Source organism: Natator depressus, chromosome 3, assembly GCF_965152275.1.
Source record: "Natator depressus isolate rNatDep1 chromosome 3, rNatDep2.hap1, whole genome shotgun sequence".
NCBI classification, from domain to species: domain Eukaryota; kingdom Metazoa; phylum Chordata; order Testudines; family Cheloniidae; genus Natator; species Natator depressus.
Window position 1 is genome coordinate 1580947 of NC_134236.1, and position 15264 is coordinate 1596210.

The following is a 15264-nucleotide window of genomic DNA, read 5'->3' on the forward strand; positions in this document are numbered from 1 at the left end:
TCCCCCTTCGAGACCGAACTGAGCAGGGTCACTTTAGCCGGTGACTGGGGAAGTTGGAACCCACCAACGTTCTCATGAATGCCCCAGCATCTCTCCCGTTCCTTGGTGGGAGTTACACCAAGCCCTTCCAGTTTCACGCCCTCCCTTAGGTCGGGGGTAGTTGATAGCACTCGCATGCCGCATGTGGGAAGGTTTATGTGGCCTGTGCCCTTTGGCCACCCCAAAACCCCCGGGGGTCAAACTGGGATCAGGTCTTCTCCCAGCGCTCCAGTCTGGAGGCCTGCAATTTGGGCTCTCTTGGTTAAGAGCCCCCATCTTGATCTGGGCGACATACTGTTCACTTACAGAACCAGCATGGAGATATCCCTTTCTCAGCAACCTTGTCTCCCCAACAAGCTGGCCAAACACAGCCACTTGGTTATAGGACTGTTTAACTTTCTTAACAGCTTTCACTCCATCTGAGACCTTCTCAAAGCTATCCACACTGGATCTTTCAACAGGAAAGTCAGTGGATCCATTCACAACAGAAAATTTCCGGCTGTTAGGAACTGAAACTTTCTTGATTAAATCACTTTCACACCCTTCAGTTGCAGTAAACTGCTTGCAAAGACTCCATGACGATTCCTTTCCCTAGGGCTTTTCTATGCAACAATTCACCCCTCACAGAAATTCTGCCCTCTTACCCTCTTTACCTAGGGCTTGGTCTAGAGGAACACTTTCCTGAGCAACAACAGACTCTTTCTGGGTCTCACATACATCCAGAATCACCTCTGGCCCATCAGGCGGATTCCTACACAATCCCCTTTCAGGCAAACTTACAGACTTCCTAGATAAAAGGTCAGAAGCATTCTCCTTCCCTTCGCCACACACAAGTTCAGGAATCTTTTCCTTCTTGCTACAGGTTTCCACACCCTCAGTAGGTAACACAATCACATCACCTTTCTGCTCTCCTTGTGCCCTGGCTAGGATCTCACCCTGATTAGACAGAGTTGCTGCACCCTTTCCCAAAAACACACTAGCAACAGGCAAAATACAAGCACCAGAATTGTCTGGGCTCTGGGATTTTACATAGACACTAACTGGATGCGACCGAGTTACAGGGCCATTCTCCCGAGCAGACACAAACTTAGGACCCTTCCCTTCCTGGGCTTTAGCTGAATCCAGAACCAACTCTGAGACAACTGCACTACCCTCAACCATCACAGGCTGAAAGGCCCCTTCTGTCTGCTCCACAGACAAAGAAGAGCCGGACACACTTTCTCCTTTCCCAGACACCCAGCTTGGGATCTCTTTCCCCTTGTCCCGGCACACAGGGCTGGTCACAGACAACTGCCTGGAGACCGGGGTAGCTCCCTCCACAGGCAAGTCAATACCCCTGACGGACACAGGCACATTTCCTTCACTCTCACAATTCTCCACCCAGCTAACAGGTAAGATCCAGGATCTTCTTCCGCTCTCCTCGCCTTCCCACCCTGCTGACTAGACACAGCCATCTGCTCACAAGGCTGCCTAGGCTCATCCAGACTTTCCTTACCCAGCACCTTGCCACTCCCAACAGATGCCCTGCCCTGCCTGTGTCTCCCCCCACTCAGCTGGGGTCTCAGCTCCCACTGTGCTCAGCGCTGCCCTTGCTGTCCCAGGGCGGTAGGCAGCGCGCTCCCTGCTTTCCCCACTGCATCAGAGCCAGCCTGAGCCCCCTGAGCCCCCCTCTCCAGTGTGTAAAGCGGCAGGCAGCATCTCTCTGTCCCCCACAGCCCCAGGGGTCTGGTTACAGGCAGGCAGGTAGCCTAAGCCTAGCAGCTCCTGCCCGCTGCCAGCCAGGTAATCTGCATTTTCACTGACCATTTCCGTCTCCGCCGATTGGTTCCCTGGATTCAAATTCAAACCCTCGGCAGTTACAGGAGCAAGGCCTGGATCCTGTCCCAAAGAGACACAGTCACCCCCCCAACAGGGTCTCGCAGCTGGTGTCCTGGAGAACCCCAACAGCCAGCCAGCCCCACCCCTCCTGGGTCGGCACAGGGATCTGGGCCACAGGCAGGGCGAGGGGCTTCGTCCCTGGGACCCTCACCCAGCTCACACAGCCCCTCAGCATCTGAGGCTGCACCACCCAGGGCCTGACAACAGTTCTCTCTGTCCCAGGATGTCGCCACCCCAGGAATGTCTCCCCATTGACCATCACCTTCCGCTCCCACTGGGGGTCCGAGGGGCCCGACCCCAGGAAACTCCACACAGAAGTATAGGTTGGGGTCAGGAGTTGGAGCCCGTCCACCTCCCCACCCATCTGGCTGATGGAGTCTATGGCCTTGGGATCCAGCAAGGGAGCTAGACACCGGGGCTTTTCCGCAGGGTGTCACGGAGTGTGGGGGAGTCCAGGCCCTGCACCCCTCTTCCTGGGATTCACTGAGACTCTCAGCCAGCCAGTAAAACAGAAGGTTTATTGGACAACAGGAACACAGTCCAAAACAGAGCTTGTGGGGACACCCAGGACCCCTCAGTGAAGTCCTTCTGGGGGAGCAGGGAGCTTAGACCCCAGCCCTGGGGTTCCCTGTGTTCCTCCACCCAGCCCCAAACTGAAACTAAACCCACCGAGCAGGTTCCCTGCTGCAGCCTCCATCCACATTCCTGGGCAGAGGTGTCACCTCCCCCTCCCCCTCCCGGCTCAGGTGACAGGCTCTCAGGTCTCCCGTCCCCAGGGCACATTCCCAGGTCAACACTCCCCCCTCCCTGCTGCGTCACATCGTCACACAGGGTCCCCCTGGTTCAAATCTCCAGCCTGCTCAAAGCAGTGAGGTGGGCATCCACATCCCCCCGCTCCTTAACCAGGGGCAGCAATTTAGTCTCGAGGTTCCCTGCGGAACTGGCCCCCCGGGGTCTATCCCCACTCACCCCGGGGAGGTCCCCTAGGCCTCTCCGCTCCCCCACCGCCAGTTCATGCTGCTGCTGCAGCTCTCTTTCTCGGGCTCTCGCTGTCTCTCCCAGTCCTCTTGCTCTCTCGGACTCAGCTCCAATCCCATCCGTCTCCGATCCCCCAATGGGGAACCCGATCGTGAAGAGCCCCGTCTGGTTGGGGACAGGAGTCTTGGGGATGCCTGGCTACCACTCCAGCTGCTCCCAGATCCTGCTATAGCCCGATTTGGGTCAGGAATCTGTTCCTTAGAGCGGTCATCCTCCTCCAGCTGCACAATGAACTGTGCTTTGGTGAACTTTCCAAGGCGCAACTCTCTCTTTCTGCACAGGGTTACAATGTCCTTCTTATGGAGACGGTGACAGGCCTTCACTCCGCTCTTCCCAAGTTGTGGTGGACTCACAGGCCTGTGTGCTCTCAGCTCCCCACGGTTTCCAGGGAGAACCCCTAGTGTGCCAGCCCTTCTCGAGGTCACCACCTCTTTGCCAGGGTCAAGCTGCAGACTCCTCCGCCCCTGGGACCACTCGCTGCAATCCCCAGGGGAACCCTGTTACTGCAAAAGTCCTTCTCTCTCCCAGAGCCAAGCCGCAGGCTCCTCCACCCCTGAGACTGCTCACTGCAGACCCCAGGGGGCCCCCATTACTGCGCAGTCCTTCTCGCTGGTCACACACTCCCAGGGGTTAACCGCCCCCCGAAACCGCTCCTCTCTGAGCCTTCAGCACACCTGGTCCTCGTCAATCCCGCTTCGTTTTACTGCTCCCCTGTCATTTACTGCAGGAAGTGGTGGAGGTCTCCCCCCAGGTCACTTCGAGAACAAGAAGCTCCTCAGAACCGTCCTGGCAAAGATCTCCTATGGTTACCTTCTGCCTCCCAAACCTTCCCCCTGCATTTTCAGCTGGATACAGTATTCTCCTTCACTTCCTGTCCTAACCTCTCACCAGCCCACACCCCGCTCCCTCCTGGGGCCTCTGTTACAGCGTGGAGCGGAGCATGTAGGAACACTGACCTGTGGCAGGGAACGGCTGCCACTAGGACTGGCAGCTTTGACTCAGCACCAGGCAGATGATCTCTGCCCGATTGCAGGCTACATGGGGCAGGGCCGCTCACAACAGAGCTCTGCAGAGAGCAAAGTACGCTTAGGGCACTGTGTAAATCAAAGTCGCACGCTTGGCTCAAGACTCTGTAAAGCATTATTGTTAGAAACGTCGACAGGATATTTGAAGTGGCTTTTAACATTAGACCAAACCCCGGAACCTGGTCAGACAGCAGAATTGGTGGGGCAGAGCGGAGAGATCTCATAGACTTTAAGGTCAGAAGGGACCATCATGATCATCTAGCCTGACCTCCTGCACATGGCAGGCCACAGAACCTCCCCCCCACCCCGTGATAGACCCCTGACTGAGTCACTGACATCCTCAAATCAGGATTTAAAGACTTCACGTGACAGAGACGCCACCATTCACAATAGTTCAAACCAGCAAGTGACCTGGGCCCCAGGCTGCAGAGGGAGGCGAGACCCCCCCAGGGTCCCTGCCAAGCTGACCCGGGAAAAATTCCTTCCCCGCCCTAAATCTGGGGATCAGTTAGACCCTGGGCACGTGGGTGAGACCCACTAGCCAGGCACCTGGGAAAGAATTCTCTGCAGCAACTCAGAGCCCTTCCCCCCGGTGCCCCATCACCGGCCATTGGGGAGATTTGCTGCTAGCGGTCGCAGATCAGCTCCATGCCATCGTAGGCAGCCCCATCGGCAGCCCCATCACACCACCCCCTCCATAAACTGATCACGCTCAGGCTGGAAGCCAGTTCGGGGTTTTCCCCCACTGCTCCCCTTGGGCGGCTGCTCCAGAACTTCACTCCTCTGGTGGTGAGAAACCTCCATCTAATTGCAAGTCTGAACCTGCTGATGGCTAGTCTCTAGCCATGTGTTCCTGTGCCCACGTGGGCGCTTTGCTTCAGTAACCCCTCTCCCAGCCTGGTCTGTCTCTCGAGCAGGGAGCGATGCGCTTATAAGCAGCAACGTCCTTGCCGTGGCCAGAAGCTCCTCCCAGCCCTGTGGCGCAGGCAGTTGCCGTTCTGAAGCCAGCACTTCGGAGGGACCTTGCTCCAGGAGGCAGAGCGTGGACACAAGGCAGCGAAGAGCCCCTGATCCAGAGGGCCTGGCAGAGAGGACACGCCGAGGCTCCCCGCTGGCCTGAGGGGCGCAGCCTGTCCTAGTTTATCTGGGGCCAGTGGGATAAGCGGCCCGGGTGGCGTGTGCAGCGGTGTTTGGAGCCCGGAGCTGGAGACGGGGGGTGGAAACCCCTGGGCAGTACTACCGGCTGTGGGGCTGGAGGCGAGAGCGACCGGACGGCAGGCTGGAGCAGCAAAGGCCACACTGTGGGGGCAGAGGTGGCTGGGAACATGGGGCGAGATGGCAGTTGTTGTGTTTAACCTGCTCTCCCCTCATACCCACCCACCACACTGGCCCCAGGGGGGCTAACGAAGGGCATGTCCTGGCGGCGATGGGGGAGCTGTAAGGAGCGAAAGCCAGAGGCCCCCACTGCACCTGCCCCCCACCTTCGGGACGGGCTGGCGTACTGCCATAGTCACAGCGCTGCAGCCCCCACACGGCCATAGGCACTGAGGTGGAGGGGGGCTTGCAGCCATGCTGCTTGCTACGGTTCCTGGGTAAGCAGCCCTGTGCAGCGCAGCCACGGGGGTTTGCACTGCTGGAGTTATTACCAAAGGAGCTCAGCACTCCCCGGCTCCTCCGATCACGTTCAGTCTGATCCCCTTCCGTCCCCCAACTCCTGGCTGGTCTGTTCTCCCTAGATCTGCGAGCAGCCAGGCTGGCTGCAGGGGAACGGGACTAACAAGGTGGGGAGTGTGCGATGGGACAGGACAGAGTCAGGTCCCGCCCAGGGATACAGGGAAGCTGGGCACAGGAGGCCTCTTCGGGGTGGACAGAAGCACCACTCCGGGCTCCAGCTGGGATGCAGCTTCCCCGGCAGGCTGGGCTCTAGCAGAGAAACTAGGCTTTTCTCCGAGGGTCGCAGCCCCTGCCCCTCCCAGCTTGTCTGTTAGATTCAACCGGGCCTCTTCCCAGCTAGACCATGAGTGCTCTGGGGCAAGGCCCAGGTCTCGCCTCCTGCATGTACATCGCCAGCGGGGCCCAGTCCTGGCGGGGGACTTTGGAAAGGTGCTGCAAACCAAAGGACCTCTGCACCGGGTGTTAACTGGTGGGGGAGGAGAGGGGTGCAGGAGTGCCTAGGTATTAGCCAGTACGGGGAGCGGTGGGGAGTCCAGGCCCCGGGAATTAGCCGGTGAGGGCTCTGTAAGACCCCAGGTTTGTGACCAAGCGACGAAGGGGCACTGAAGCACTGTTCTGGAGCCCTGGAGCCCAGATCCCACCTAAATACCAGCCACAGCTCACGGCACATTCATTTCAGGGGAGGGCACAGCACATTTCCCTTCCATTTCCACAGGACAGCAGTTCCCAGGCTGGGGGCTCCAGGCTCCCTCCCCCACTCACTGCTGGGGCCTGCAGGGTGAGACGCTTGCGCCAGGCCTCACTCTAGCCAGCGCAGGTCCCGATTTATCCTCACAGTTGCTCACTGCACCTGAACACACCAATAGGAAACTGGTGAAGTAGCCAGCCGGTGGTCTGAGGGGAACAGCTCCCCGAGGGGAACCAGCCCGTGCAGACACTAGAGCAGCAGGCCTGCTGCAGCTCAGGCTACAACAGAGGGGAGGCCTGAAAGCTGCAGGGTAGAGGGGACCTACGGTAATTGCTGGATGTTCAGAGCACGTGCCAGGCACTGGGAGACCCAAGAGGGACCCTGGGCAGAGAGCAGAGCACGGCGAAAGCCCGGTAGCCATCTTCCCCACTCAGACCCCAAGGGGAAGGGGTCTTCAAGCTCCCAGAGAGGGCAGGGTGGAGCGGCTGCAGAGCAAGGGGCACAGAGATCCTGTGATCCCAGGGCAGGCCTCCTCCAAGGGGCACCACTGTTCCTGTCTCTGGGGGCAGGTGGCTGGAAAGCAGAGCCCAAAGCACACAGGCTACTCTCTGCCCGCAGATCTCATCTCATTCAGGCGTAATGGGAGTGGATAAAGAGAACAGTTGAGGGGAAAGTGAGGCGTGGGGATCTGCAGCCTCTGTCTGTGGTTCCTTAGCACCAGGAAAAGGATAAGACAGGAGTATGGGGGCGAGGGGAAATCTCACCACCGCTAAGCCAGAGCTCACAGGGTAGCATAGCAGCTCACTTTAGTTAGGCATCTCTACCTGTATTAGAAATCAGGGCCCCAGGGTGCTGGGCTCCGCACAGACACAGAACGTCGCCAGTCTACTGTCTACATCCAAACAGTGTGCTCCACGCTCCAGCGCCGAGACCTCTACGCGCGACCCAGCATCTCTGCGGGATCCCCTGCTACCCAAGCAGCATCGCCAGCTACCTCGCCACCACAGGGCTGGGGACATCAGCTCCGCCACTGGCAGTCTCAGCAGCAGGGCATCTGGGTCCGCACTGCAGTAAAGGACAGGCATGGAGGCTGGATCTCCTTGGTCTTGCTAAGCAAGGGGTGGATTAAGACTGACCTAGAGATCCCTCCAATACCCCCGACAGTTCCCAGGCAGGTCAGACACAGATTACATTCTCCGAAACAGGACTCAGTTAACGTAGGTCACTTTGCCCATCACTAAATGCAGCCACCGCAGGGCTGGTATGAGGCAGCTGTTTACCAGCTGCACAGCAAGTAAATACCATAGCGAAGGAAAGGAGGCCAGAAGCTGCGGGAGACACAACTGCCTGAAGAGGGGTCTGGGCAGGACACCAGGGTTCATTCTCCTGTACTCTGAGGAAGAGCTCATGGGATCTCTAACTACCACAAGCCAAGAGGACATTGATTCTACAGACAGCGCCCTCCCTAGTCCAGAATGCCCGGCCCCATGCCAGGGCAGTGTTCAGTAGGGACACCTCCTCAGAACACTGCCCGGTGAACGCTGCCACAGCACAGCGCACACAGGGCTGTCTCCCGGGCGCCCCGCTGGCATTCGCCATCACGCGCCCCCACCCCCACTACCCTGCACCGCCGCCGGGGCTCTGCCCCACCACCGGTGGTGGTACATTCGTAACTGTTTACGTGGAAGAGGGTGACTAGGAGAGAGGGCTTAGGCACTGTTAGCTGCCAAAGCAGCTGGGAAAGACGTGTGCCCCTCTGTCCCACCAGCTCGCCCCACACCATCGGGATCCACACCCCAGTTTCGGAGCCACTGGCTTGGAAGTCACTTCTCCAAGTAAAACCCAACCCAACCCTGTGTCACACAGGGGGCCAGAGCAGATGACCACAACAGGCCCTTCTGGCCACGGGAGCTACGACTCCCTGTTGGGCTGAGAGATGCAGCAAGCTCAGTTTGCAGCCTGTGCTCAGGCCCAGCCGCACGGACGATGGATCAGGCCCCGGGGGCTGCACTGCAGATCCCCGTCTGTCTTGCTTTCTGCATACCCTCGCTGTAGGCCACCCCAGAAAACCACAGCCCTAGAGTGCATTCCATCCTCCCAGCGACGGAGGCCTGCTGTATATTAAGCTGTCTGCTGCGTCTACTACGACTTGTCTTTTGCAAGCACAGATCATCCCTTTCTGCGGCACTTCACTGCAATCAGACAAAAGAAGAGGTGCCTGGACACAGCAGCACATGGCTCAGCACGGCAGCTCGGGGCTCCTTCACTTGCTAGTGACACCACCGATCCCTCCCCTCCCCAGCACAGAGCCAGCAGATCTGTCTCCATCCATCCACTCTACAACTCTGCTGTTCCAGTTTACCCAGCCGACAGCCGCTGTCCTGCCAAGGCTGTGTTCAGTGGGTGACGACTAGGAGAAGCTTCAGAGCGAGCGAGGGCGTTGTAAGTGTATGAAAAAACCACCACCAACTGGCCCAGCTCCAGGGTTTAACTAATAGAGGAGGACACCTGCTGAGTCAGGCACACCACAGAGGGAGGAGCACTGCAGCAGGGCCAAAGACCCGGAATTAGTAGGCAAAGCCTGTGAAGGTGGACCCACTCCCAGCAGCTGGGGCAGCCAGTCACATCCCCTCTGCTCAAAGCTCCTTTTGTCCACAGGCTGAGAGCAACCACCTGTCCTGCCTGGCCCGGGGAGGATGGAGCCAGTGGTTTCCACCACCTACAAGTGCTGCCCTGATGATCCTTTGCCTTCCCTGAATCCTGGGGTCAAACTGCAGCCAGAGGAGTTCCACAAATGGGCTCCCCACATACAGAGACGACAATTCCCAGCATGCAGGGTTCCCTCTTGATCTCTGCAGCCTCCACTAAGATCAGAGAGGAGCACTGTGCTGTGTGTCTACAGATACTACAGGGGAGGGTGGGAGCAGTCTGCTCCTCTGTACGCAAGCGAGGCTCAGCTCTTAGATTCCCATGGGGCCCATGGCGGGCACTCTGCCCCTAAATGTACTCAGCTACAGTGTACCAGAGACATCCCAAGTGCCCCTGCACCATGCACAGCAGTTACAAGTAAAACACAGAAGAAAAACGACCTGTTTGACAAATCCCTTCCTGTGACCGACTGGCTGAGATGGAGATCCAGAACACTGGTCATAAGGAAGGGAACAGCTGCCCAGGGGATTACAGAACACGTGCTGCCAAATATCCGGGAAGGGGAGAGAGACAGGCCTGTGGGCTGCTGCAGTATGAAGGAAGATTTGCTCTCAGCAGGGGGAAAACAGGGAATCATGCCTCTTTGCAGAGCCAGGGTGAGAAATATGGCACCACACTATTGCTTCAGATGGCCAGACCCCAGTTCCCATGTCTGAATCCCCAGGGTGGGACAGATATTTATTCCTTTCGTGCAGTCATGACTTAACCAAGCCCCACAATCTTCCGCTGACCCACTGACCCGGCGTGAGTTAACGACATGCTCTCCTTATCACCCTCAGCCCACTGTGAGCAAGCCCAGAGAACAGGGGCTGGGGCTCGTTAATTTCCACAATCCTTCCCTGGTTTAACCAGATGGCAGATTCCAGTTTCCTGTCCCGACTCCTGATCCATCTAACCCTCGGGCAGGAGCACAGACTATTCAGAGGTTTATTTTTGGCAGTTCCAGGGGGACGTTACAAAGTCCCCAAAGAAGCCATCAATCCAGAGTGGTGGGTGATCTTGAGAAGGATGGGAACTGGCAGGTCTAAGCATGGGCAAGGGAATCTCTGCATTCACATGATGGGTGTCCTAGACTAAGGCCCTTCTGCTTCTACATCTTCTTCACAGCCAGCCAGTCTAGCTTCCCTTTCTGGACTTCTCTGGGCTACTGGAAAAGGGGTGCCAATTCCAGAGCAGATAAAAGCAGCTGCCAAATCCAGGAGATTGGTTTCAAAGGTGCCCCCACAGACCTAGGGATCTGCCAATGCACCCAAAGCATCCCACTTGGCTGGCTAGGAGCAAGCCAACAGCATCCGTCCTGGAGAAACGACAGGGTTGTAAATTAAACTTCAACACCAACATAAACTCACAAGGAAGGCACTGTACACCACCCAATTGCGACGAGCTGTCCAAGGCCATGCTCAGCCAGGTAGAGCAGCCAAGCCAGCACTGGGAAAACTGTGTGTTCACCTAGCCCATCCCAGGGCAGGCCTGGGTCACGTGCTACAGTCTGTCCTCTAGGGCTCTGGCCAGGCCAGTCTCAAATGGACCGAGCCACTAAGTCTCTACCACTGATTCCACTGATCATTCACTCTGAACATTGTCCTTGATATTCAGCCTAGGATTCTCCGTGGCAGTTACATCCTCAAGCACATCCCCCCACGCTCCACCAGTGTCTGCCAACCTACAGTTCTCCCCAAAGATGCTTTACCAAGGTCCCCCGCCACACCCCTGGAGGGTGAAGAGCCCTCTCCATGAAGCAGCCCACGGCTCCACCTCCATGTCTCCCAGGCACCTGGTTCTCCTCCACGTACGGTACCTACCCCAAAGGTGGATGCAGCTCGTCTCGCCTCCTGTGCTCGAAGGGCTAGGATGGGAATCAGGGAGCAGGCTGAGCTATTAGCAATTCGGAACGGAGCTCAATGTGTGCTCCGTCTTCTCCACGGTAGGACAGCACAGGCTGCTCGCATGCTGGAACACAACCAGAACACCAAAGAAACCTGCATTTCCAGGCACGGCCCATGCACCATTCATCAGACAAGCAGGGAGTCATTAGGTCTCTGTGCATATACACTGATAACAGAGTGCGCTGATTGGCTCACGAGGACTGTAAGCTACATAACAGAGATTACAGACGCACAGGTCAGAGCTTATTACCCAAGACAATGTTCTAACCCCACGCCGAGGATGTTGTCACTCACCCAGTGCAGAAGACGCCTTTGCTACACCCACTTTGCGTAACGCTGTAATAATCCCACCCCTCTGGTGTGCTCAGACCTGCCTATTTTGAACACAAACAGTTAGCTGCAGGATGCAAGGAGAATCCAACAGGGACATTCCGGCTAGTCACAGCCATTCAGTCTGATCTGCTCGGCTGCTATGAGAACTTGTGTACAAGCAGAAAACAAGCACCTCTCAAATTCATACGTTCCGTGGTTCCTCACACGCCCTCAACACACGATTTACTCAAGAGGTAGTCAAAATCCTGCCGCCAGCCCTCTGCTTGCTGCCCACTGAGACTACAGGTCCCGGAAAGCCATGCTCCATCTCGAGCCAAGCAGCCTCCACCTGGCTCACGATGGAGCAGGCATGCTGGGATTTGTAGTGGCAGCCGGTCACCCCTCCATATTAAAGGTGAGCAGCTCTCAGCAGCTCCATTCCGTGCCCAAGTGCAGTCCCTGATGTCTGCCCCGCATGGCTCCCAGCTGCAGAGCGTAGGCAGCCCATCTCCTCCAACTCAGCAGTCCCACATTCACATGCCAGCATAGCAAGGCTCCCTGCAGCTAACAGCCACCAAGGGATCTGCTGCCTTAATGCCTAGGCCCCCAGAAAGGGAAGGAAGGATAGCACAGTTAATGACCAATCATCGCTGGACATTTCCGCCGACAGACAACACACGGCAGAGTGCATAACACATGCAGAGCCCTCCTCCGACAGCCATCCCCACAGGGCCCTCTGCAAATACCAGAGCAGTTCAACCCCTCCCAAAGCAGAGCAGGAAACCCAGAACACCAACCTCTGTCCTTGCACTGAAGTCTCATTAGCTGGGCGGGGCCTACTGATGTTCCCAAACCTCACCCCTAGCCTCCCAGAGGCTCAGAGAATGCCCTGTTTATTCCAGAGCCTGAAAAGCACCCATCCCACTCTGCCTTACTGCTCCTGCCCAGAGAGCTGACTGCTTAACTCAGACAGAAACCCCACCTAGGACACTGACGCCAGAGCCCCACGAGGTCCCTGGGGCAGCAGGCTCGCCCGGCAGGGAGACGCCACATTACTAGCAAAAACAGAAAGGCGTGACATTCATAGGATGATCAGGGCCCTATTTATTGTGCTAGGTGCTGTACGTAGTCACATTTATAAAACGTACAGCGATCCATGGACGTAAGAGCTGAGGCTTATTACAGGACAATGAGACAGAAATGTGACCCCATTACTGGAACAAAGCACTCTCCGTAACAGTCTTGTGGCCTGGTATCCTTTGCTCAGTTCTACCTCCCTATGCTGACCAGTATGCTGGCTGTCGTCTGGATGGCTCTCTCCACCCCAGAGGTGGCCGCATTTCTGAGGACCTGTAGGAGTATAAATCTAAGTGCTATGAAGCGCTTCAGGATAAAATAAAATATTCCTTTATCAGCCATGAGCTGCAGTTTTCTTTCATACACTCGGTGCCTAGTTTCAAATTCATCATTGTTATTCTGCACCAATGACTTGCTTGAATTCTACGAAACAAAATCCGCCAGCGCCCATCCTAGAGAGTGTACAGCCAGGGCCCCAGCCCTGCAAAGGACTTCTTCACTAGGGGATCGAGCACAGGATCAGCGTATAAGAAACGGACACACAGAGGATGGGCTGGACCTGGGAAATCCAGAGGGGTGGGGATAATTTGGAGGGGGTCTCTCTCTCTGGTTACAGGTGGAGCAGGTGGTGACACCTGGAGATCAGTTTCCCAAGGACTACACAATCCACAGAGCTTCTTTCGGTAGCTTATAACTTTGTCAAACGAATGGTGACCTTTCCAGATTACATTTTCCACCTTGAGCACCTTGTCTCAGTTGAGCACAATATTTGTTTTGAAAATCTGAAAAGAAACTTACACCACTTCCAAGCAGGAAGAGACTGATATACATACACTCGCCATTATGTTAAAAACACTGCCAACTTAAAAACCAACCCAGCTCCAGCCGTCAGCAGGCAGCGAGAGGAACCTGCAGTTTGCTACAGAGACGCCATTGACTGGCCGCCCAAAGAGAGACTTGAGTTTAGGCAGATTACAGATGCACTTTGCACAGGCAGTCACTGCTTTGTGTGACGGCAATGGGTTCCCCAGCGTGCCACTGGCACGGCGTACATGCGAGTATGAGACAGAGGACGCAGCGCTGTTGTAGCTGGGTCTGTCCTAGGATATTAGACAGACAAGGGGGGGGGAGGGAATATCTTTTATTGGACCAACAGCTGTTGATAAGAGAGACAAGCTTTTGAGCTAACACAGAGCTCTTCCTCAGGTCTGGGAAAGGTGCTTCTCGTGACACTCTGACCTCATCCATCTTGTCTCCATGAAACCAAGTGGAATTTTTCATTCCTTGCACAATCCCTCTCAGTGCCCTTTTAGCGTGCACGTGTGAGGCACTTCTCTGCACATTCACATGCGTGCAACAGGCGCTGAGGCTCAGTGCACAATCAGGCAGGCCAGAGGGACTCCTCAGCAAAAGATTCCCGCTCCTGTGCTGAGAGGCTGTCTCCCGTCGTGCGTGCATGGTGGGGCAAGCGAAGGCTGCCCACGTAAGAGCCAAGAAATGGCAAGTTAAAGGTTGACTGTGTTTCTGGGCAGCCTGCCTTCTCTAAGCCAAGTGTTTTGCTGGGAAAACGGGAGGGCAGGGACACTGGCTCTCACCACACTGCAGGGGATGCTCTTCTGAGAGCAGCCCAACATCCACACAGAGCAGGGCCTTGGTTTAATGTTGCCTTCAAAATCTCACACACAATAAAACACAACACGCTCCAACTGATCTTCCTCTGGAGGAATGAAAGGCAGGAAGTCCAGGCATTTCAAACCCAGCATCCCTCCACAGGTCCCAAAGTCCCCGGAAACAGCTCCCAGCTGCCAAGAAATCAGTATCAGAGGCTGACACAGAAACTGTCTCATGAACCAGAATCTGCCACTTCAGGAACAACATGTTTCACAAAACTCCAGGGTCTGGGCCAGATCCAGCCGAGCCTCCCTGCACGGGCAGAGCTGGATAGACTTTGTTGCCTGCCACCAGAGAAAGCACTGCATGGGGCTCGACAAGAGTGTGCCTTCAACAAAAGCGCAGGGAGTGGGAGCCAGAAAAAACAAATCAGGACAATGAATCTGGATTCTGCCCAGCACAGTGGAAGAGCTTCAAGGTGGGATGAATCTGGGGCTTAAATTGGTGACAAGCTTGCTCTGCCGATGTAAAAGGTACAACAGAAAAAGCAATTCAGTTATTTCTGGCCTGCCATCCAGCCAGCACTTAGGATCATATCCGCGTCCCTCACAAGACAAACACATCCCGTAATGGCCCTGCCTAGCATTATTCCACATGGCTGGGATTTTTCCCTGGAACATGGAATGGGATAATCTTGCTTAAGTAAACTTAATACACACTCCTCTTTAAGGAGACGGATCCATTTCTGGGAAAAGCACACAGACTGGCAGGCTGAAATGAAAGCTAGCCCAGCCCAGTGTCCTTCTCTGCCACCCATGGAAGCAGACACAGATGGTTACTCGTCTGAGCACCAACATTCCCTATATAGGCAATATTCCCCATTTACCTCTGTGTCTGAAACTGACAAATGTACCCAAACCCATTACGCTCCCCTTACCAGGGTCGAAAAAACCACCACAGGAAATACGTGTCTCCCCTGACTCGTAGCTCTATTTGACTGAAGCCTGTGAAAAGATCCAAGGTCAAAGGCAGCGTGACTGGGTGTAGACCGCAGGGTCACGTGCAACTGTAATATTTTAGAGAACAGGCTATAAAACATTTTTCAATAGCACCCACTACTTGGCTTCAAGTTAATTCTCAGCCTCCAAGAGACAGCTTGAGGCCTGTATGTAGCACCCACGGCTACCTCAGCACTAGGCACGCTGCTCGCATTTAACGAAAGACAACTAAACAGTCTGCACCAATCCCAAACGAGAGCGTTTGTAAAACAAGCTGTGCGCGAACTCTCCCGATACAAGGATCAGAGATATGCAGCCCTTCCCTTCCC

The 15264-nt window shown here is 55.8% G+C and overlaps 2 protein-coding genes across 4 annotated transcripts in view; both read right to left on the reverse strand.

Moving 5' to 3' along the window:
• Positions 1-15264, reverse strand: part of MAPRE3 (microtubule associated protein RP/EB family member 3) — a 71947-nt gene that overhangs the window by 42013 nt on the left and 14670 nt on the right. The window contains exon 1 of one of the 3 annotated variants that reach the window (XM_074947288.1): positions 10854-11027. The exons of the other annotated variants lie outside the window; for them this stretch is intronic. The gene's annotated coding sequence lies outside the window, so the exon portion shown is untranslated. Of the gene's footprint in view, positions 1-10853; positions 11028-15264 lie in introns of those variants that run through there. 3 annotated transcript variants of the gene reach the window in all.
• Positions 1-15264, reverse strand: part of LOC141983976 (uncharacterized) — an 82713-nt gene that overhangs the window by 33390 nt on the left and 34059 nt on the right. The window lies entirely within an intron of this gene.